Below are 23,354 nucleotides of genomic sequence, written 5' to 3'. Positions count from 1 at the left end.
TCTGTAAACCAAGAAAATAAGAATACTCAGATGTAAAGTTCTGAGCTTTAGAGAAATTTAGTTTGCTTCAACTTAAAAAAAAATGAACTGAATTGTACTGATAACTTTAGTTTTATAAGTTGTTTCCAGACATAAGCTACCTTTCATTCTCTCCCAAATTCTCCCTGCTTCCTTCTCATTTCATTTAGATATGTCTCTGCCCTTGAAATTTTCACCTTTTTTCTTTCCTAAAAGTAACCTGGGGGGAAAAAAAAGGACAAATCCCTTGCAAAGTTGTTTAAAGGAGTAAGGACAACCAGGAGAATGGGTTGTACAAAGGCTATAATAATGGAAATGAAAAACAAGGAAGCCAAATATGGGATCATTAGAAGGCCTAATTTGGGCCCCAGGGAAGCATCTTTCTCAGGAGTTAGGCAGGGGTGGATAACAAATACAGAATGGGACAGACATTGGCAGACTTTGCCGTCCAAAAAAAAAAGTCACTCCACATGTATTAAGTGCCCACTATGCACACCCCACATTGTACTGGGCTTTAGGAAGATTGGTACCAAGAATAAAAACACTCTTATACTCAAGTAACTCATGGAGCAAATCCCTCCCAGTAGCTGAGTCTGCCTGTGTATGCCAAGTTCTATACCTATTCTCCATCCTTGCCTGACATCTGAGCAAGATACTTCCTTATCTCTTCCCTGGGGCCCAAATCAGGCCTTCTAATAAATAATTCCACATTCGGCTTCCTTTGTGGGCTCTTGTCACTTATTCTATCACCCCCTTGTAGAAGCCAATCTTCTGGCTCTCCTTTAAACAACTTTTACAGAGATTTATCCTTTTTTCAGACTACTTTTAAGAAACAGAAAAAGTAAAGATGTTAAAAGATGTTAAAGATGTAGAGACATGTAGTGAAATGGTAGGAAATAAATAGGGAGAACATTTTTTGGAGCAGTAAATCTTGACTGGTTTTATCTCTATCCATCAAAATCTCATAAAGGCGTGTCAAGTGGAGCAGGGGCAGACACTGATACCACCAACGCTTTGAACAGGACTTGGGTTAGCAGAAGTTTGTAAAATAATCACCAACTGACTGAAAACCATGGAGAAAAGTGAGCATCCTGAGAGGGTTGAAGATTTTACTCATTAATTTCTCATAAGTTGAAAATTAACACACCATAATTTCTTCATGTTCATTCATTGATTCAGCTAATGAATTTCTGTGTCCAGCATGATGCCCAGCACTGAAGACACAAAGAAACTCCAAAACACTCCTTCTGGGGGAGGACCATGACTTGTAACCACGTCAAAGGACAGAATATAGCATAGACAGGACATCCAGAAAGCCTTAAGGCAGTTTGAAACAATATGGCCTCTATACTGAATGGATGGAAGGCAATGTCACGCAGAGGCATTAGTGTCTAGGAGGACCAATAACAGCTTCCTTTAGGAGGGGAGATCAAACTGAGAGGCTGAAGTGAGGGGAGGGCAGAGGAATCCAGGCCTGAACGACACCTAGGCCAAGGGAACATCCAGGAGGAACTGCAGGGAAGCTAAAGTAGCTGATCATAAAATGTAAGGGAAGGCAGACTGGGGGAAGGGGTAATCAAAATGCACACTGACTTCAGGTGAGAAGAGGAGAGATGGGGAGAAAATGTGGAACTCAAAATCTTGTGGAAGTGAACGTTGGAATTTAAAAAGAAATAATTTTTTTTTAAAAAAAGAAAAAATAAACTAAAAATACTTAGAAGGCAGTGAGGTATTAGAAGACCAGAATGGTAGGAAGCATCTGGCTTATAAAGAGCTTTAAATGTTAGAGGGAGGAGGGAGCCAATACAGCACACTGAGCTTTGGGGGTGGCTGCAGAGAAATGAAGATTTACCTAAGGAGAGGGAGAACTGACTCTGGACCTTTGAATGTGGCAGCTCACCAGGACATGCTCAGGGTGATTATCTAACATGATTCCTCCTCTCCCTCAGGGCTCACTCCACCACCCCTTCCCCCTAGGCATACACATCTCCAAAGACAGACCAGATTAGAAATCCTTCCCTGTGAACCTGGTGATCAACAAATAAAGCTTAGGAACATGTCAAGGTATTAACTTTCCTACCTCACATCTGTGGTTGAAGAGGAGGCTGTGATGTCTGTGTCAAAAATATTCTTCTAAAACACCAACTTGCCCTGGTTTTTAGAAGACATGAAAATATGACACAAAGACAGACCTAATAATAATCCTCAAATTGAAAGATTTATGAATAAATGTTTGAAAAAGGTCCCCAGAGTCAAGTCCACACCTGATCAGAATCCTGGCTTTACCATGTACCTGAATGCCTTGTCCTACCTTCCTCCTCCTAACCCTGCCTCATCCTCCAGAAGTACACAAGGCTATGAAAACCTCTTTAAAAGGAAAAGAATAACTAAATGTCCTCCCAACTCACTGCTGAAAACATGAAGTAGGCTGGTAACCAAGAAAGATGGCACGTACCCTAATTAACTAGATACTATCCCTACATGCCCCTGGATCAGAACACTATCTATGACCTTGCTCCAACCTCAGAATTGCTGACATTGATAAGATGATTTTCCTTCCTGTCATACCAGTAACTACTTAACTCAACAAATCCAAGTTCTTATTGTAAAGGCACATCTATAACAATGCTCATGTCTTCCATGTATAAGTGAAGAACATAAAAGAGTTGTTGATAGAAATGAGCAGGGAGATAATGAAAGAAAAAGTATTACTATCAAACAAGGAATGTAACAGAAAAACAAGAGGAGTTAGCTCCCACCACGGAGGGCATCAGGTGCAGAGCCTAAAAGGGAAGGAGATTCCTTATAGACAGTGAGGTTGTCCAGATGCTCCTGCTTCTAGATAAGTTGATGCTATATTGTCTCAAGGCCTGGAATACTACAGAACCTTCTGATTTAGATCTAGGGTTACTCAAAAGAAATTGACTTAGCAAGTCATACAGGACAGCCCAAATGGATGAAGAATCAATTGACCAACAAACCATAAAATATTTCAGTGCCAGTTCTATTCCAGGCACTGTTCTAGATGCAGGGGATAGAAACATTAAAAGGCTTGCACTTGATTAGTGGAAAATGTGTATGTATGGATGAATTTTATTATTGTTCAGTTGTTTCAGTTGTGACCCATTTAGGGTCTTCTTGGCAAAAATACTGGAGTGGGAGGGCAGAGCCAAGATGGTGGAGTAGAAAGAGGCACATACTCTAGTGCTTCCCCCACAGCCCACAAAATACCTGGGAAAATGACTCTCAACAAATTCTAGAGCAGGAGAAGCCATAGAACAACAGAGCGAAAGAGGTTTCCAGTCAAAGGCAACCTGAAAGGCTGACAGGAAAGGTCTATCTCATGGGATGCTGAGCAGAGCAGAGCCCAGCCCTGGCCACATGGCAGGGGAAGGACTGGAACAGGTCTCCAGGGCAGAATCCCAAGCAGGGAGGGTCCCAGATACCTCAACCCACAAGTGACAAAGAAAGCTCTTAAGGTCAGCATGGGAGGGCTTTCCCAGCTGGGCAAGAAGGGAAGGGGTTCTTCCAGCAATAGCCCCAGGCAATAGCAGAGGCTGCAGCAGCAGGCTGCAGGCAGCTACAGTGGCCAGGAAGCAAGCTGGATCCATTGTCCAGGCAGCTCAACTTAAAGCCTCTGGCAGTAGGGAGCAGCTGATCTAAACCTCAGCCCTCAGTGACATCCCATGCCCCCACCCAAAGCCCTAGGGAATTGAGCACCTGAGTTGAATATCTTGACAAAGGATTCAGAAATCAAGTAACTGGCTGGAAAATATCCAAAAAAGGGGGAAAAAATAAGACCATAGAAGGTTACTTTCTTGTGTAACAGGTGTCTCCTTCCATCCTTTCAGATGAGGAAGAACAAGGCTTATTGTCACAGGAAGTTAAGACCCCTGCTTCCAGGGCCTCCAAAGTGAACATAAACTTAGCTCAGGCAATGGAACTGTTTGAAAAGCAAGTTAGCAGCTTGCTAAAGGAGAACCAAAAAAATGCTGAAGAAAATAACACCTTTAAAAAGAGGCTAACTCAATTGGAAAAAGAGGTCCAAAAAGTTGATGAGGAGAAGGAGGAATTAAAAAGCAGAATTAGCCAAATGGAGGAGAAGATTCAAAAGCTCACTGAACAGATAGTTCTTTGAAAGAGAGAATTGAGTTCAGGGAAATGAATGATTATGAGACAAACCAAGCAGTTAAAAAACAAAACCAAAAGTTTGGAAAAATAGAAGATAATGTGAAACATCTCATTGGAAAAAGAACTGACCTGGAAAATAGATCCAAGAGAGACGATTTAAAAATTATGGGACTACCTGAAAGTCATGATCAAAAAAAGAGCCTAGATATTATCTTGCATGAAATTATCAAGGAAAACTATCCTGATATTCTACAGCCAGAAGGCAAAATAAATATTGAAAGAATACACTGATCACCACCTCCTCAAAGAGACCTGAAGAGAGAAACTCCTAGGAATATTGTGACCATATTTCAAAGTTCCTGGATCAAGGAGGAAATATTGCAAGCATCTAGAAAGAAACAATTCCAGTACTGTGGAAATACAATCAGGATAACACAGGATCTGGCAGCTTCAACATTAAGGGACTGAAGGGCTTGGAATAGGATATTCCAAAAGTCAAAGGAACTGGGATTAAAACCAAGAATCACCTACCCAGCAAAACTAAGTATAATACTTCAAGGGAATAAATGGGCATTCAGTGATATAGAGGACTTTCAAGCATTCATGATGAAAAGACCAGAACTGAAGAGAAAATTTGACTTTCAAACACAAGAATCAAGAGAAGCAGGAAAAGGTAAACAGAAAAGAGCAATCATAAAAGACTTTCTAAAGCTGAACTGTTTACATTCCTACATGGAAAGAAAATACTTATAATTCTTGAGACTTTTCTCAGTATTTGGGTAGGTGGAGGGATTGTACACACACACACACACACACACACACACACACATATAGTCAGAGAGCACAGGCTGTGTTGAATCAGAAGAGCTGATATCCATTAAAAAATAAAATAAAAATGAAGGGGTGAGGGAGGAAAATACTGGGAGGATAAAGGGAGAAATGGAATGGGGCAGGCTGTAACTCATAAAAGAGATAAGAAAAAGCCTGTTTAATAGAGGAAAAAAGGGAGAAGATGAGAGGGGAAAACACATATAGCTTAAGGAGGGAATAATGTTCACTAAATTTGGTATGAAAATCTATCTCACACTACAGGAAAGAAGGGGAGGAAGTGACAAGTGGGGTGAGGGGAATGATAGAAGGGAGGGCAAATGGGAGAAGGGAGTAACTGAAATAAATACTTTTGGGAAGGGACAAGGTCAAATGAGGGAATAAAAAAATAAGGGGGGAAAGAGTAGGATAGAGTGCAATATATTTAATATTACATAACATGATTATTATGGAAGACTTTTGCAAAATGACACATATTTAGTCTGTATTGAATTGTTTGCCTTCTCAGTGGGAATGGGAAGGGAGGGAGGGAGGGAGAGAAAATGGAATTCAAAGTATTAGAAACCAATGTTGAGAATTATTATTGCATATAACCAGGAAATAAGAAACACGGGTAATGGGGTATAGAAATTCATCTTGCCGTATAAGAAAAGAGAGAAGAGGGGAATAAGGGAAGGGTGGGGTGTGATAGAAAGGAGGGCTCATTGAGGGAAGGGGTAATCAGAATGTAAGGTATTAGGGGTTAGGGGTAGGGGAGAGATGGGGAGAAAAATTGGACATGTTACAAAGTGATGTAAAAGCAATTAGTATTAAAACAATTGACTGAATTAAAATAAATAAATAATAAAGTAGTTTTGACTTCAATCAGTAATGGAATTTCTATTCAAGTTTCCTTTGCTTGAGCTATAATGAGACAATGACTCACTTATGTTCATAAGATTCTCCTTTAGTTTTAAAATAATAATTCAAATGTATAAGATCTTGCAATTCCTTTGGACTAAACAGGAAAAGAGGGTGCTGTTAGATTTAGTACCTCAATGAAAAGAACGTAAATATAACAAATAAAAGCAGAAAGTAAAAAAAAATGCTGGAGTGGTTTTCCATTTCGTTCTCCAAGTCATTTTATAGGTGAGGAAATGGAGGATAACAGGGTTATAGGTATATCACTTGTGCAACACACATATTTGTATACACATAAAACACAAAGGAGAGTCCTTTTTTGGGGGGGGAAAGCAGTAGTAACTGAGAAAAAAAAGTCGCATCTACAAAGTGACATTTCAGCTGAACTTTGAAGAAAGATAGGGATTCTAAAGGCAATGGTGAAGGTGAAGAGCAAAATCTACACATAACATGGGCAAGATGCCTATTTGACAAGTGAGGTTATGACATACAGTTGGATGGGCAGGACCGTAAAGTAATCACAGCACATGTCAAGGATGGATACTGTACATGGACAACAGCTGGGTCTTCACTCCAGAGTTACGAACAGCTGGTCCCACTTGGGAAACTGCACATCACCCTACCTTTTCCACACCAACCGTCTCCCAGAGATGCTAGCTGACTATGAATTATGGGAAAGGAAGACCTCAGAAGACTCATAATTGTGGCTGACTTATGGGGCAATAGAAATAGGAATGGTGAAGGTTATCAGGGTGCAGCATTAATCAGTCAACAAGTAATTATTAAGAACTTTTTCTATGCCAGGAAGAGGACCAGCCAATAGTATCCTACTAATAGTTACCTTTACTCAACAAGTGGTATAAAAGAGGTCACTAAGAACCTGTATGTGCAGAACAAGAAGTGGGCTAGTGCCATAACCATGGCCTAACTTCATCAATGAACAATTTGAAGTCAGTGTTATGTTATCCAAGAGATATGATGAGACCTAGACTATGAGTTCTTCACCTTTTCTGGTAGAAGTGTGGCAAAGCTTACGGACCCATCCTATGAAAACTTCTTCTTAAATGTATAGAATGAAACACAGAGTAGTGCAAAAGAAACTAATATTTTGAAAAACTGTTATCCTAATTTTGTTTGCTTTTTGAAGGGGGGGAAGGCTAGGTAATTGGGGTGAAGTGACTTGCCCAAGGTCATATAGCTAGCAAGCGTCACATGTCTGAGGTTGGATTTGAACTCAGGTCCTCCTGTCTCCAGGGCCAGTTCCCTGTTCACTGTCCCACCTAGCTACCCCTATGGTAATTTTTCTAAATCACGATAATGAACCCTGGGTTAAGAATCGCTAACTTAGGAGAACACTCTTATCAGGATACATGCAGCCTCTACAGAGGTTTCACACAGAATTCCCAAATTTTCAAGCTGGAAGGAAATTCTGAACTCATCAACCTTTATCATCACAAAAATTCTCTCTGCAATCTGCCCGAAAAAAGCAACTTGTAGCTATGAAGTGAAACCTCCAGTGAGGGGGGAGCTCGCTACTCTGAGACAGCCTAGTCGGAGAAAAAGATTGGCAAGAATCACACAGGACAAGAAGATGTGGAAGAGCTGCAATCTATGCTGAGAAGATCAGTGATTATCTAAAGTATCAAAGTGTCATCCCAGCAACATCCTAGCATGGGATGTCTCATGGCATGTATCCTTGGCATAGTCCCAACAAAGCACCACAAGCCACATAGACAAATTCTACCTCAGTCTCCCATGACTTCTGTTATACCTGATATGTGCATCTGACACTTCTAAAATACAAGAGTCAGAAGACAGTGAAGTAAAGAGGTTCAGTAGAAGCTCCCTTCCTGCCCCTCTTCTCTCCCTGCTTCCATTTCACTGTCCCTCCTTTTCCTGTACTCCCATATCCAGCCAAAATTAACTTGTATTTAATTGGCATTTTGTTTTGGTGTATACACATTGTCTCGCTGTCTAGAATATAAACTCCTAGATAAAAGGAAGGATTCCATTGTTTTCTTTACATTCCCAGGGTCTACAAAGTGCCCAGCACATAATTATGTACTTAATAAATGTTTGTTGATTGACTGATGAGGAGGAAGTAAGATAGTAGTGCACGCAAAAGATAACAAATGACTTGTAAACCCTTTCTTTTTGTACACTGAAAAGTAGAGTTTAATCATAACATGTCTCATAAGAGGAAGAAACTCAATTATGTTTCACAAAGGAAGTCTATGTAGGTAGGTAGCTGTGACAAAGAGGTTAAACCGGTGATGGACTTGAAATCCACTGGCATTTGTGAGATAGTGTGACATAATGAATGGACTACTGGCCTCAGGACCACAAAGACCTGTTTTGATATCCTACCTCAGACACATTTTCTTGGGTGACCTTGGGTAATCATTTCATGTCAAAGTTGCAAGGAAGATGCTGACCTGCATTGGTAGAGAGAATTTCTTCACTATGCATTCTCTTCACAAGTCCAATCTTTGCCACTATACCCATCAAACAAGAGTTAGAGGAGACAGCTCAACATAGAGGAAACTTTCACATTGTCTAATGTATGTTTATTCCAAGGTGTTTTTGTTGTTTTTAAATAATTGGATTTATCCATCTGATTTTTGCTTCCTTAGTTTCCCACTATCCAGGAAGCATCCATGGATTTCATTCAGACTTGAATCTTCTTTCAAATAATCTTTCTTTCTTCCTTTCTTTCTTTCCTTCTTCCTTTCTTTCCTTCCTTTCTTTTTTCTTTTCTTCCTTTTTTTTTCTTTTCTTTCTTCAAACATGTCTGCTGAAGTGTATTTCAGCTGACTAACCACAGAGGTTGTAATGAGAGTTCCTTGTTTTCACAGTGGGGTAGCCTCATCTTGATGTTTCACACATCTGGAGGTGATTCCCTCCAACAGTCTGGCTGTTGGTTCGCTGGCTTGGAAACCCATGCTAGAACATCTGCGTGACAGAGAAACGTGCAAATCTCCGTGACTCACTGCTGTCGACCTCGACCCATCTGTAAAGCATCCTGTCCTCCAGTTGTTCGACATCAGGTGAGCTACTCTAGCCAGGCATCCAGCTGAGATTAAGGAAAATTCTGCAGCCCAATTAGGAAACATCATTTTTTTCCTCCCCTTTTATCTGTATCTGACTCATCTGTCAGTGGGGCTTTTTCTCTTCACGCTATTGGACAACAATGGCACCAAATGCTCATAAAGCTGCTAGCAGCCCTAATCAATGGTTGGCTTGAACTTTAAAAAAAAAAAAAAGGACAGATGTTACAGAGACAGAAGACAGGATATTGTATAGATTTAGTCATTCCTTTCAAGCTCTCAAAATATTACCACCAGATCTCTCAAAATCTATCCAGCCAAAGGGATTAACTGTATATTGGCAACCTCCCAAATTGCATCTGGCTCATCCCATGTCTCCTCCCCATTACCTTTAGCATTTTGTAATTCCATTGATAAGGACTGCAATAGGCTAAATTCTCCATACTATAGGCTAAACCCACTAAGGCTGTCTTATATCTACTATCTGTATCTTGGATGTACCTATTTATTTACATGTTGTCTCACTGACTAAAATATAAGCTCTGTGAGGCCAGGGTCTGCTCTTAACCTTTCTTTGTGTCCCTAGTAGTTAGAATGGAGTCTGGAAACTTAATAAACATTGAAGAAATGCATGTTGATTGATTCATCTAATTGGGTTATATCATTAGTTAAGAACAGGAAAAATCCTACCCATTTCTTCACTCAATGGTAAAGGGAGACTGAAGGATCCATTTCCTGTCTCATTTAAAAGCAGTGAGTTGCATCTGTGCTTTTTCAATATGGCTTTGAGGTAAGACGGCTAGAGTGGGGATCAGGGAGTCAGAGGGTCTTTATTTGAACCCAAGCTCTATTATTTCCATATGTGACCTTGGACAAGTCACTCTAACCCTCAGTTTCCACATCTGTAAAATCAGGATGTTCTCAGTTATGATAGATAGCAGAATTGCTACAAAGCTCCAATGAAATGATTTATATGAAATGCTTTTATAAACCACAAAAACTAACACAAATGTCAGCTTATTATATTTATCATAAGCAGTATTTAATTAACATGATTATATTTATCATAATGATTTATCACTTTTGTACTAAAATCTGCATTGATATTGGGATGGAGAGAGACATCTGGTTTCTAAAATCCCATGCCCCTCTCTTTTTTGAAAAGTCTTCAAATATTGAAATACACAAAGAGAGACAGAGACAGAAAGAGACGGAGACAGAGAGACAGAGACAGAGAGAGAGATGCGCTGACAGTTTCAATAGTGTAAGCCCCTAGCAGGCGGCAACTACATTATTCTTCGTTTTTATTTCCCCAGCACTTAGGACAGAGGCTCACCCATAGTACGTGAGGCAGAGAGGCTTGTGGAATGCCAATAAATGAAAAGAAAGATCAAAGGAGTTGGTCATTTGCCAAAGTGTCACTGAACAAGAAGAAAGGCACGTGTAAGAATCTAACTACCTTTGCTGAAAGTTTAAAGGAATTTGCTTCCAGAAGGCTGACCACCAATCAGTGCTGAAGATAATGATAAAGATGATGGTGATGATCATGATGACTGGACACAGCAGTTCATAAAGTCTCTAATTGTAGGAAGTTCTTCTGGAAATCAAGCCCAAGTCTGCACCCCTGACACTTCCACCCCTCTCTCCTGGCTCAACCCGCTGGGGACAAGTAGAATAAAACCTATCTCAGGGCCCCATGGTAGCCTCCAAATGTAGGACGATGGTTCTTACATTTCCCTAAACCTTCTCTTCTACATTAATAATGGCTAACATACATATAGCACTTACTGTGTACCAGGCACCATGGTGAAGTTATTATCCTCATATTGCCCTCACAACAACCCTGGGAGATAGGTGTTATTATCAACCCCACAGTACAGATGAGGGAACTGGGGCAAACAGAGCTTGTGACTTGCCCAGGGTCACATAGCTAGTAAGAGTCTGAAGCTGCATTTAAACTCAGGTATTCCTGACTCCAGGCCCAGTTATCTAGATGTGCTACATGCTAAACATCTCCAGTTTCTTCCAATGATTCTCATAGTATAAACTCATGGTCTTTCACCATCACCATGCCTTCCCCTAGACACTCTTTGCACTATCAATGCCCTTAAATTAAAGATCATTTGATTTTGAAAACATTAGCCCTAGTAAAGGGAGAGTATCCCTGAGATTTCAGAGGTTTAGGGAGAACTCAATTTTTTTTACCCCAAGGCACATAAATAACTATTCTGCAACTTACAATCTCAGACAGAGTTGCCTGGTTACCAAGAGGTAAGTGATTTGCCCAGGGTCTCACGGTCGGAGGTAAGACTTTCATGCAAGGCTCTGAGGACTCCAAAGCCAGTTTTTGACCCACTACACCATGAGGTCTCCCATTAAGTTAGTGTAGCATTACTGATTCAGTGAACTATAGTGTAGACAAGGGGCTGTTAAAAGGATGACACAGTTTCTGGATCCAGAACAGTTGGGCTAAAAGATATCTCGAACAGGCTTTGCGAATCTTAGAACACCCAGTTGGGAGTTTTTAACTTTCAGTCCAGGGATTTGTTTTTAAAAATCTTTTTATTATAATATTTCAATATAATGGCCCTATTTTACTGTATACATTTAAAAATATTAACCTGAGGAGTTCACAGGATTCACCAATCAGACTGTGAAAAGGGTCTATGATGCCAAAAATTTAAGAATCCCTGTAACAAAGTCTAGACCAGCTGGGTGACTCAGTGAGTACAGAGCTGGATCTGGAGGCAGGAAGACTTGAATTTAAATATGCCCTCAGATGCTTAGTAACTGTGTGACTCTTGGCAAGTCACTTAACTCAGTTTCCTCATCTATAAAATGAGCTAGAGAAGGAAATGACACACCACTCCAATATCTTACTCAAGAAAACCCCAATGGCATCACAGAGTCAGACACACCTGAGCAACAATTATTTTTATTAATGCCATGTTAATATTAATGTAAGGTAGCTCTTGATCTGATTCTACTTGAAGGCTGTGCTTGTCTCGCATGGCTGTCCCTCAAATTCCCCACTAGATCTAAGAGTAGATGACTTGTACAAGGGGAGAGAACAGGCTGAAACACACGGAAGAACCAAGATCAGGAACCCAAAGTTAGTTTATTCAAACAGCAAAATGAATGAATGTTTCTGGTTTTTCTATTTACAAAGTTGGCATTTCTAATATGGCTATGTGACTTACAAAGATTTAATTCTTTCATTCTGTCAAATAAAACCACCTGTCAGGGCTGGAAATGAGGGGGCAGGGCAGAGGATGGAGAGACTTATTTTGCTTTGGAATCTCCTTTGAAGTGCCTAGGATTAACTTCAGCCTAAGCACTCACATATTTTAATTCCCCACATATTTTTCTTTCCCATATTTTCTTACCTCACGGTCACAATAATCTATTGTTTTTTCACTCATTTTCTAAAAGAATTTGCAGAAGATTAACTGAGAGGTGAGTCCTCTTAATCCCCCTCCTCCCTCTCCAGCCTTCAAGTTAGGAAAAGAGTTTGGGGACTCTCCTTGGAAGTAACCAATTCCTCTGCTGTCGTGATCATTTATCCTCTTCTCTAAATAAAGCATTTCATCACATCTGATGAGAAAGCTTCATTAACTTTCTCAGATATGAATGGTCAAGTAAGTCAATGGGGGAGGGCTTCTCGGTGGAGTCCCTGGAGGACACTGACTCAGTGGTTTTCCTCAAGGCTCACCAAGTACTAGCCATCATCTGTTTAGATTGAGGCAATCAGGTTTAGGCCCATGCCCTTCATGGCAAGGTCAAAGTCACCTTTATAAACAGTCAAATAAATGCAGAAAGTTTGAGTTGCCCAATCAGGGCTACCTTTCTAAACATGGGACAATGAAATGCTTTGGCCCTCGGGATGGGAGGGATGAAATTCGACAATGGTGATTAAAGGACCGGCATGTAGGGGAGCTGTCACAGGGCTGGAAAGGAATTCAATTTGACAGCAGCAACTCCCACTTTCCAGAATGAGAGCCCAGTTCAGATTTCTCCATAACCAATTTTCTGAACCCAAGAAGAGGCATTTTTCCACCCACGGCTAGAAGGCCTGTCAACATCTGCATTTTGATTCAACTTGGGAAAGGCAGTGGAGTAAACCAGGGCAGCTCAATGCCACTTCCTGGGAAAAGGAATCTAAGATTCTGCCCCAGTTAAGAACAGAGGCAGCTCAGGGTCAGACCCAAATCAAAGAGCCATGTATGACCACAAACCAAAGAGAAGCTGAGAAGGCTGCTCGTGCTGTTTCTGTGTTTTAGTCTCAGAGGCTGATGAAGCTGGTTTCATGGAGAATGCTACAGAGTCAACAGAATGACATAAATTTAGCATTTGAGCAGTGAGCATTCCCCGTCTAGTTCCTTCCCTCTGCTAGTATTAGTGTTACCATTGCCTATGGAAAGTGAAGGGATGAGATAAGCGGCATTATTTGGGAGAGTTCAGTGAGCTATGGCAGGTTCAAGGTACCAGCTTCGCTCCTGGGAACTAATGACTTCTCTCCTCACCTCAGATTCTTCCTGAACAACCCTGGACAAATCACTCCATTTTCTCATCTGCAAATAGGGATGATAGTTCCTACCTCACAGGGGTTCTGAAGCGCCTCAAAAAGCAGAATTACGCAAAGTGCTTTACAAATCTTCAGGCATTATACTAATAGACATTATTGCCATTTGAACTTTAGATCAAGGACATGCATTACATCCTCAAAAAGGATAAGAAGGTCATAGCAGGGAGGGATCTTTGAAATATTACCTAGTCCAACCTCCTCACTTTACAGGTGAGTAAAGGTTAAGTAATTTACAGAGTTTTAACTAGGCTAAGCCAACTGGGACTTTGCCTTAGAGTGCCTGAAGGCTGATTACATCTATATACCTTTATTATCGTGAACCTCTGGGCTTAATGCCCAGTTAGGAAAGATAAGTAGTTAAATTGGGAAATTACTACCCAGCTGAACTCTTCCCATTCCTGGGCAGAATGGCTTACTCAGGTCAAGAGATCTCTGGCCCTACCGTCCAAGAGAACATGTCTTTAAAAGACAGTCTGGAGATATTTTGTTATGTTTCTTGTCCTAATCCCATTTGGCGACACTTGTCCCTAGCATAAAAAAGTCAATATTATGTCTTTGGTGAGCTGCCTGAGCTCACACCTATGCTATGTTTAGAACGAGGATTCCTCATCCACATTCCTCTCATTCTAAATTCAGCATATTTGTCCATTTAAAATTATTCCTTATTCTGCTGCACTGAGGTCACACAATGGTCAGTGTGTTTTAAGTCATCAGCAGGTACATAGAGATGGCCCCCCCAAAGAAGCAACATCAAGAGTTGGAGGGAAGGTGCTGTCCAGAAGGAGAAAACCTTGGGCAGAAGGAAAAACAACTCATTCTAACTCAAGAAGAGTCACAGGAAAATAAGGTCTTTGTTATGCTAGTTATATTTTCTTATGTCCCTCGTCTGGATTAAATGGAAGTATGGGCCCCCCAATATCCACCTGAGGCTAGAGTGGAAGGATGGTAAACAAAACAAACAAAATCTCCCATTGATGTTGTTTAGTTGTTTTCAGTCATGTCTAACTCTTCGTGACCTCATTTGGGATTTTTGTGGCAAAGACAATAAAGTGGTTTTCTATTTTTTTCTCCAGGTCATTTTACAGATGAGTTTTATGGATGAGGAAACTGAGGATGACAGGGTCACATAGCTAGTAAGTGTCTGAGGCCAGATTTGAACTCATAGAGATGTGTTTTTCTGACTCCAGGCCAGGTGCTCTGTTCACTATGCCCCCCTACCCAGCCTCCATCCATAAGGGATGAGTAAATAGGTGTTGAAAAGAAAAAAAGAAAAGGAACAGAGATGGAGAGAGGAAGAAGCAGCTTTGAGGGAGGGAAGGGAGAGAATGGATTTCTCCCCCCAAGATGGTCCGACTCCCTACAAATGAATGACAGCTGGAATCACCCTAAAAACCAAACCAACGAAGTTCACTTACGTGTCGGAGCCATGTCTTTACAACAGTAACGGAACTGAGTCTTTAGCACGTACCCCATTTGCGAACCTTTAGTAAGGAACTATTATTTCCAATGGCATTGGTTATAGGCATTAATAGAGCTATAAATGGTTTCTCTTTCCTCCAAGTCAAGGGCCATGGGTGAGTTCCATTCACAGCTTGCCTTTGTGGATCACTGACCCTAGCTGGGTCTGCTTCTGATTCTAAGGACTTTGCCACCATGACTCGACTGCCCTCTTACCCAGTGACTAAGGGCTTCCAAAGCTGCACCATCCATCCCTCCAGCATACTCACCTCCACCCTCTGGGGAGTTCCATTCAAGGCCTCTATCTGAGGGATGACAGGATGAGCTGTGCCTCATTCCCTTTCTGAGTTTCTGGGTCTATGAGTTCTGACCTCATGCTCAGGTACACTTTCCTGTGCCTTTCCCTGCTCCCTTCTGTATGTTGTCATCCACCATTAAAATGTACCCATCTTAAGGGCAGGGACTACCATATATTTGGCTTATATTTATGTTCCTAGAACAGTGCTTGGCGCCTACAAATACTAAAGAAATGACAGCTGTTCTTGAATACCTTTCTCAATTCCCATTGCCACTAATATCAACTCTAGATCCTACGTCTGGGGGTTATTTTCCCAGCCACAGGTATGGACAGACCCAAAGGTTTGGGGTTAAGGCAAACACTCTTGAAAATTTCCCACTTGCTCTGGAGAGCTATTTCCCTCTGTCATCTGTAAGCTGATGGGGATGGGGGAGCACACTTCTTTTAACAAGGGGAGGAGTTATCCATCTGCCAGCCACTTCTCCTCTAGCTTCACTGAGGCATGTTCTCATGAGAAAAGAGTACATATATCCCAGGGCCTGGTATCACCATAATAGGAGGAGAAGAAATAGACTTTTAGCTCAGCTGAAACTTGACACACACATAAGATTCCATCCCATGATTTAGCTCGTCAGCACTGGCCCCTGGCCAGCTGCAGGAATGCATGAGATATTTATCATGAAGTAATTTCTGAGAAAACCATATGAGCAGCAAAATGAGGTAAGAGAAAGATCAAAAGCATGAGCCCAAAGAGGTAAGCCACAGATTCACATTGCATTTCCTCAGAGCCTTCCTTCTTTCTGCGCTGACCTTTGGGAAACAGGACAAGGGACATGTGAGTGGGCATGCTGTCTCAGGGCATTTGGGGCCACTTGGAGTTGGCAGGCTCATTAGGGAAAAGAAAAAGGCTGAAATTCACCTGTGAGGTGAGACTCATCACCATCCTATCCACCTTGTGATGGAGAGTTAAGGACCAGAGCCAAGAGCAGATGAGAGAACGCCTGTAAAGTATGTGACGAATCTCTAAGTGATACAAAAATGGGACTTATCATGATCATGCAGCATTCTCTGAACCAACTGTGTATGCAAATCAGCTGCCTGAGATGGATACAAACAGAACAACGTAACTTTTCCATATAACTAAGTTTATAGATGCTGTGATGTTTTCCATTAGCTTCATCATCAAGTATTTCAGATAGAAAATGATTGGCGTTGCTGATTTGCCCAATTTCACAGCTTCCATTTTTGTATTTTTATTTTCTCCATATTTAAAACCATGAAGGTTTCAGAACAACAAAATAACATTACAAATAGCCTTCTTCCAATTTGCTTGAAATGGTATTGAAAAGGAAAATCTGCAGGAGTGTTGGGTCATCTGCTCTTAGTTGGAAGGGACCTAAGAAGCCATCTGATTTAACTCTCATTTGACAGAGGAAAGAAAGTTAAGGGATGTGCCCAAGGTCTCCTGAAGAGTAAATGGCACTTGGGATTTTAACTTGGGTTCCATGGCTCCAAGTTCTGCAAAGTATACTGGCAAAAACTTTCAGAAGTCATCCAAGTATGAATCGAAAGAATCTCTTTCTTGACATAATTAACCAGAATCAAAGGATTTGACCATCAGTGAGAGAAGTTTTTCCCAATATCATGGTATATTGGGAACTTTAGAGCACGGTATTCAATCCAATCTAATAAATGTTTCATAAAGGCCTACTATGTGCCCAGCACAGTGCTAAGTGCTGGTGATACAATCATTAATAAAAATGCAGTCCCTGCTCTTGAGGAGCCTTCAGTTCAACAGAGGGGCAGACACAAAAGGTGGTGGGAAAGAAAGAGGAGGGGCATTTCTGGTTCCTTGGATGTGAAACCAGGAGGTGCAGAGTGGAGTGAGCCCCAAAGTCCAGTTTCTGACATCTACAAAGGAAGGCACTGAAAGGAGTTTAGTCCTCCCTCACTCTCCAGCCCTCCACTCAGAGGGAAGAGGAGGCTTTGGGAGTCAGCATCAAGCAAGGCGTCTTTGGTGAGCTCCTTAGAGGTGAGGAGTTTAACCTGGTTGGGGCATCCTCCTCTTGGAGTTGAAACCAGGCAGGGGAGCAGAAGCAGAATAGAGGGAGATATCTATGAGATCATCAAAATTCTTCGTGTGTGTGTGTGTGTGTGTGTGAGTATACACAAGTGCGAACAAGTGTGGAGAATTGTAGCCTTATTACTCAAAATGTTTTCATTTTCAATTATTTCAAGTTCAGACAGCAAAGGCAACTTGTCCCTTCTCAGCCTTAGGCACATCTGTTCTCCTGACTGATCTCATGGAGATCTAGACTCACCTCAGTTCCTCTCCTTCCCTTATTCTTTCTGGTGTAGCTCCTGAATTTCATCAGGATAGCTGGCATGGAAGCAATCCTGTAAGCCTGTGGCTTCTAGGCTCAGAAAGCTGCCTGGGGGCACTCAGGGTGACTTACCCAGAGTCACACCACCAGCATGCGTGTGAAGCAGTACTCAAGCTTCTGACTCCAAGGCCAGCTCAGTCCCCCAGGAGAGGAGTCAGCACATCAGGGGAAAGAGCCCAGGTTCTAGAGGCAAAGGAGGTGGGTTCAAATCCTGCCTCCTGATCTTGGGCAAGTGACTTCATTTCCTTGAGCCTCAGTTTTTTCTGGTGTCAAAAGAGTGGCTTTGGTCAGATGACCTCAGAGGTCTCTCGTAGCTTTGGATCCATATAGAATCCTGTGATCCAAAGAATTTCTCAATCAACATAATTTAAAAAAAACTCTTTTTGAGGAAAATATTGGTATTATACATACAAGAGAATATGGGTGCCTAGGGCAGAGAAGGGAAAAACTGCCTTTACTGTCTCAACCTGAGAGAACTGAAAATGAATTTTTTTTTTTTTATGATTCTTCTTGACCTCCATCTGGGAGTTATTCATATCAGCCCCATCACCGAGCACACGCATTCACCACAGAATGTAAATAAGGGTAGAGAGATTCAACGAGTCAATGAGCCAGGCATTGATCTGGTGGAAGAGGGGAAGAGTGGGCATGGGGATGAATGAATGCTGCTTCTGCCCCTCATAGCCTAGAGCTCCAAAGGTGCCCCTCTACCTGCCAGGCCACACCGCCTCTGTGGCCCTTTCCCATGCAAAGTCAACGTCTACTTTAGAATAGTCAATAGGAGGTGAATGGGAAAAGGTGTCTGACCTAGATAACACACAGGGATCTAAGGAAGAGTGTGAAAAGACTCAGATTGTTATAAATATATTTAGATATTATATACACGTGCACATGGGTGTATAGAGACCTATACAAACATTTAAAAACGTACATAAAATATAAAGGCTCCAATGAGACCAATCTGCCAAGTCCTCAGAGAACATAGTGTTTCACCTGTGTCATTACTACTGGTGCTGCTCTATCATGAGCAGATTTGCCAAAAACCTAAAGAAAGATGAACGGAAAGACATCACTCCACCCTTTCCCTTGGAAGAGAACATGCTGTACGTTAACACGTGTGTACATCCATAGGTACATGCACATATACATATATACACACAAACACATGTGTGTATGTATATGCATGTTACAAGTCATTGTGCGGATGAGTATAGCACATACATGTGTGGGTATCCATGTATGGGTACCTATGTATGCATGTACACATATACATTTGTGTGTTTATATATTCATGTATATATTTACATGCATGTATACACAGGTACTTATTTACACACATAGTCACGTACATGCAGACTCTTCAGACATGGTTCAGAATCATCTTTTAAGGCATTTCCAATCTTGTGAATTTCCCATCCAAAACACCATCAGCTTTCCCTGGATTGAATCTGGTCAATCGCCTTCCTGCTTTCATCTTTATTTTTAAGAAACTTTTTTTTCCTATCCCATTTTTCCTTCAAAAACCCTTATAAAACATTGGATCATGCTTTTACATGTGCCTGGGCCCCATGTCTGGCCTATGGTTTCCTCAAGAATAGGGACTTCTTTTGACTTCCTCTGGTAGAAAGATGGTGTGCTTTGATGATCAGATGGCCCGAGTTCAAGAGCTGCTAGCTGTGTGAACACTTACCCGTCCTAAGTTTTTTAAGTTCCTTAAGGCCCAGCTGAGGAGATTCATGCCCGCCATACCAGTCTCACTGGATAACTGGAGAAGCGAATGAAATAATGGAGAGAAAGGGTTTGGGGAACCTTCAGCTGCTGTGTTTGTCACTTCTTATACTCTGCTACTGTGCCACCAGGCTTCATACTCATTTAAAAAATGGTCAAAGCCCATAAAAAAATCCCTGTCACAGGAGGCCCCCTACCCACTAGGGTGGACCATAAGGCAGTTATATGTCAACAAAACTTGGGTTAAAACAGGCAATTTGGAGAAGCCAAATCTGGTGTTGAGGAAGGAAAGATCGGAATGAGAATTCCGTGGGACACTCAGCTGGCTGTGTGATTCTGAGCACACTGATGTCACCTCTCAGAAATTCAGGCTCATCTTTCAAATGGGGATAATAACAGTACCTGCTTCCCCAGATCATTCAGGGGAAAGAAAACACGTGTAAAACTGATAGCACTATATAATATCACTACTGTTGTTGCTGCGTCGCCGTATCTCGATGATCACTTGCCACAAACCCAAGCACAAAGGAAAGAAGTCACTTGCTTCTTTGATGACCATGCTGTGAATGTACTGGAACACAACAGAGGCAAAAATGCTTTCCCTAATAAAACATTCCTCTGTTCTTTTGTCCTTTCACCTAATGGCAGGTGAAATCTTTTCCCAATATGGAGGTACCCCAGTGTTGCATGCTCCATCATGATTACACATCTGGAATTCATCCTTAGAGTCCTGCCAGTGTCCTCTAAACACCCAAGCTGAGAGGGGTTAACATACGATGCTCTGCTTGGAATTTTGAAGTCCTCTGGTCTTCGTTTTGTCTAATTAAGACAATATTTAATAACCCAACCCCTGGACAAACTATGGATCCAGAATCCAGGGTGTTTCCAATTTTTTGTGAATTTTCTGCAGATTCCAAGGAATCAGTACCACATGGGTGAGCTCCCTGATAAGATTTGCTTTCTCCCACTGTGTCATGGGGAAGGCTGCTTTGCATCTTGCCTAAATACACAGGGCTGGGGTGAATATGCTCTGATATTAATAATATGACTCAACACACAACAGTGGCATCTGGAGGTTATGGGGCACGGTTCAGTCCAAAAAACGGATTTGAAAAATTGTGGGAGGAAGATTTGTATTAACCAGAGGTTGTGGGGGATTTTCTAAGGAAGAGAAGAATTTATTGACACGTTGACAATCTTAATTCTAATCACTTTTTTCTTCAGAAATTTAGGAGTGTACACCTGTTTTTAGAAAATGGAACTGAAAGAAAAAGAGGAAGCTCAATACTTGTTATTTTTAAACCTCTGATTTCTAAGCTAAGCTATTACTAGTAAGCATGAAGGCGCAACCTGAACATCAGTCCAATCAGCTCATTATAGAGATGAAGCAACCAAGGATAAGAAGTCACAACCAGGTAGGCAACCATGGACCGAGCACCAGCCTTGGAGCCAGCAAAGTCTCTGTTCTTCAGCCACTTATAAGGCATACATATGTCCCTGGGCAAAGCAATTAACTCAGCCTCAACCCTTCATCTATAAAATGGGCATGACAGCACCTTCACGCCAGGGTATTATGAGGTTTAAATGAAACAACACATATGAAAGGCTTTACGAACCTTAAAGGGCTCTGTAAATGTCAGCTGTTACCATTACGTCCAAAGGATAGATTCAAGCCCACGTCTTCTAACACAAATCAAATGGTTTTATTCTGGGTAAATTTTTTCCCAGGACCCTTCTGTTCATTCAATGAGCAATTCTTCAGACCCTATCATGTGCCAGGCACTGCAGGAGATGCTGGGGAGAAAGAAACCAAGCCACAGAATAATCCGAATCTCAAGAAGTTTGACATTTTTCCCCCTCTGGTAAATACTTAAACACGTCCAAGCAACATTAAAAAGTAATTAATCATTTTGTCCTTTGGGTGCAGAATCTTATGAGGTCACCACCTCAGCCCACACAGGAAGGAAAGGGCTTTGAACCTGCACCTTCTGCTTTATACAGGTAGCTGACTCCAGAGCAGAACTTGGGCCCTACTTCAATCAATGATCTTTGATGTTGTTGACTATTGAGTCAAAAACATGACATTTAAGGCAGTTAAGATATCTGCGGGGAACCCAGGCCAATGAGACAGAGAACAAAAATTAGATCTCTGGTAGCTACCATGAGCCATGGAGTCTTGTCTCCTGGTTGGGCCTAACACCCTTCACCATTGTGCCAAGAAGAGATGTAAAGTAACAAATGTGTTTGTATTAATATATTAGGTACTCTTGAAAAATGCAATCTTGGTAAATTTGACTCCACCTGGTTGTCACTGTAGAAAAAACCCTGAGAGTGCAGACTGTAAATCAGACGTTCAACAAGAAATGTTGATATTGCCAAGAAGCCACTTGAGGGGTCACTGTTAGAAGGCACGCAATATGTCTGAGCACAGGTAGCAAGAAATTCGCTGTCAGCTACCACTCGTAGCCTCAGCAATCTAGAGACCAATCTTTTCATTCTACAGATGAAGAAGTTGAGACTCGGAACAATGACCTCAGATCCTGCAGGTGGCCAGTGACAGACTGAAACTCTGGTGCTCTGCTTCCAACTTCAGTGTCCCTTGCACTGGACCACACTACCTCTCATCGGATTCAACTCAGCATGAATGTATTAAGTGTCCAATAGAAAAACAGTACCTGTCCTCATGGACTTTACATTTTACACAGCACAGATGCAAAGAACAACATGAAAACCAGATGCAAAGTAGATACCAAACCAAGTCATGTCAAGGGCAGCAATACCAAGGTATAATATGTCCTGATTGTTTCTAAGAAAGTTAAAGTGTGTGTGTGTGTGTGTGTGTGTGTGAGAGAGAGAGAGAGAGAGAGAGAGAGAGAGAGAGAGAGAGAGAGAGAGAGAGAGAGAGAGAGAGAGAGAGAGAGAGAGGGAGGGGGTGGGGGAAAGGAGAGAGAGAGAAAGAGAAAGAGAGAATGTGAGAGTGTGAGAGAGAAAGAGAAACAGAGTGTGTGTGTGTGTGTGTGTGTGTGAGAGAGAGAGAGAGAGAGAGAGAGAGAGAGAGAGAGAGAGAGAGAGAGAGAGAGAGAGATTTTCATCATGTCCAGTAAGTCAATGTTCTATGAACGAATTACCTCAAAGAAAGATGGACCCTCTTTAGGTACAGTATATTCATCCTCATTATGACATCAATTGTAACAGTATTCTATTTTATAAACAGCTTTACTCACATACAAAGAACATTATTTCATGATATCATGGTTAATTCACTAGAACCCAGGCAATCACTAAAATCAGGGGAATGTGACATTCTTTAGCAAATTCAAATTACAGAGAACAAAAACAAATTAAACCAGGCCCAACCTATTCCCATTTGGAATGTTTGCTCTTCAGAAGCTGCTAAATGGAACCCGGCACTTTCTACAAACAGCTTGCTTAGAAAGGCCCTGGTCCTCAGCCATGGCAGCCCTGTTTACAACTAAGAGGTATCAAACTAACTGCTTTACCTGCTACCTCTGGAACTGGAAGGCCAAGAAAGCACACAAAACAACCTTTGACAGCTTTCTGGTTTAATCTTCCTTTTCTTCTGCAAGTCTGGAGTCATGAACCACTGGATACCCTGACCCTTTCTGACTCTGAAGGAAGTTAGGGCATAGGAGGGAGGCATGCGATGTAGCTTCTGGGCTCCTGAATGCACAGGCTCCAAGTCTAAGGAAATGCTCTCTCCTTTCTATAGGTTGCATGAAGGCTCAGTATTTTTTATTTCTGGGAAAATGAGGGTGAATTTTTTCATTCCCAGACTTGAACAACAGTTTGACAGGATGTCCAAACCCATCTGAACATTATCATCTCTGCCTAGATCTTACAGTAGAAGCTGGGGGTGGGAGATTCTTGGGAAAGAGCTTATCCTTCTTTCTCTTCCCTGTGCTAGTACGCTCTTGTTTTTTTATTTCTTTTGCTTGAGCCTGTCGCGTGCCTGCTCT

The 23,354-nt window shown here is 41.6% G+C and overlaps 1 protein-coding gene across 21 annotated transcripts in view; it reads right to left on the bottom strand.

Moving 5' to 3' along the window:
- Positions 1-23,354, bottom strand: part of HDAC9 (histone deacetylase 9) — an 885,788-nt gene that overhangs the window by 360,489 nt on the left and 501,945 nt on the right. The gene's annotated exons all lie outside the window — the stretch shown is intronic.

The sequence above is a fragment of the Notamacropus eugenii genome, chromosome 3 (assembly GCF_028372415.1).
Source record: "Notamacropus eugenii isolate mMacEug1 chromosome 3, mMacEug1.pri_v2, whole genome shotgun sequence".
NCBI lineage: Eukaryota > Metazoa > Chordata > Mammalia > Diprotodontia > Macropodidae > Notamacropus > Notamacropus eugenii.
Note: the sequence above shows the minus strand (reverse complement) of the source record. Positions and strands in the feature narration are given on the sequence as shown.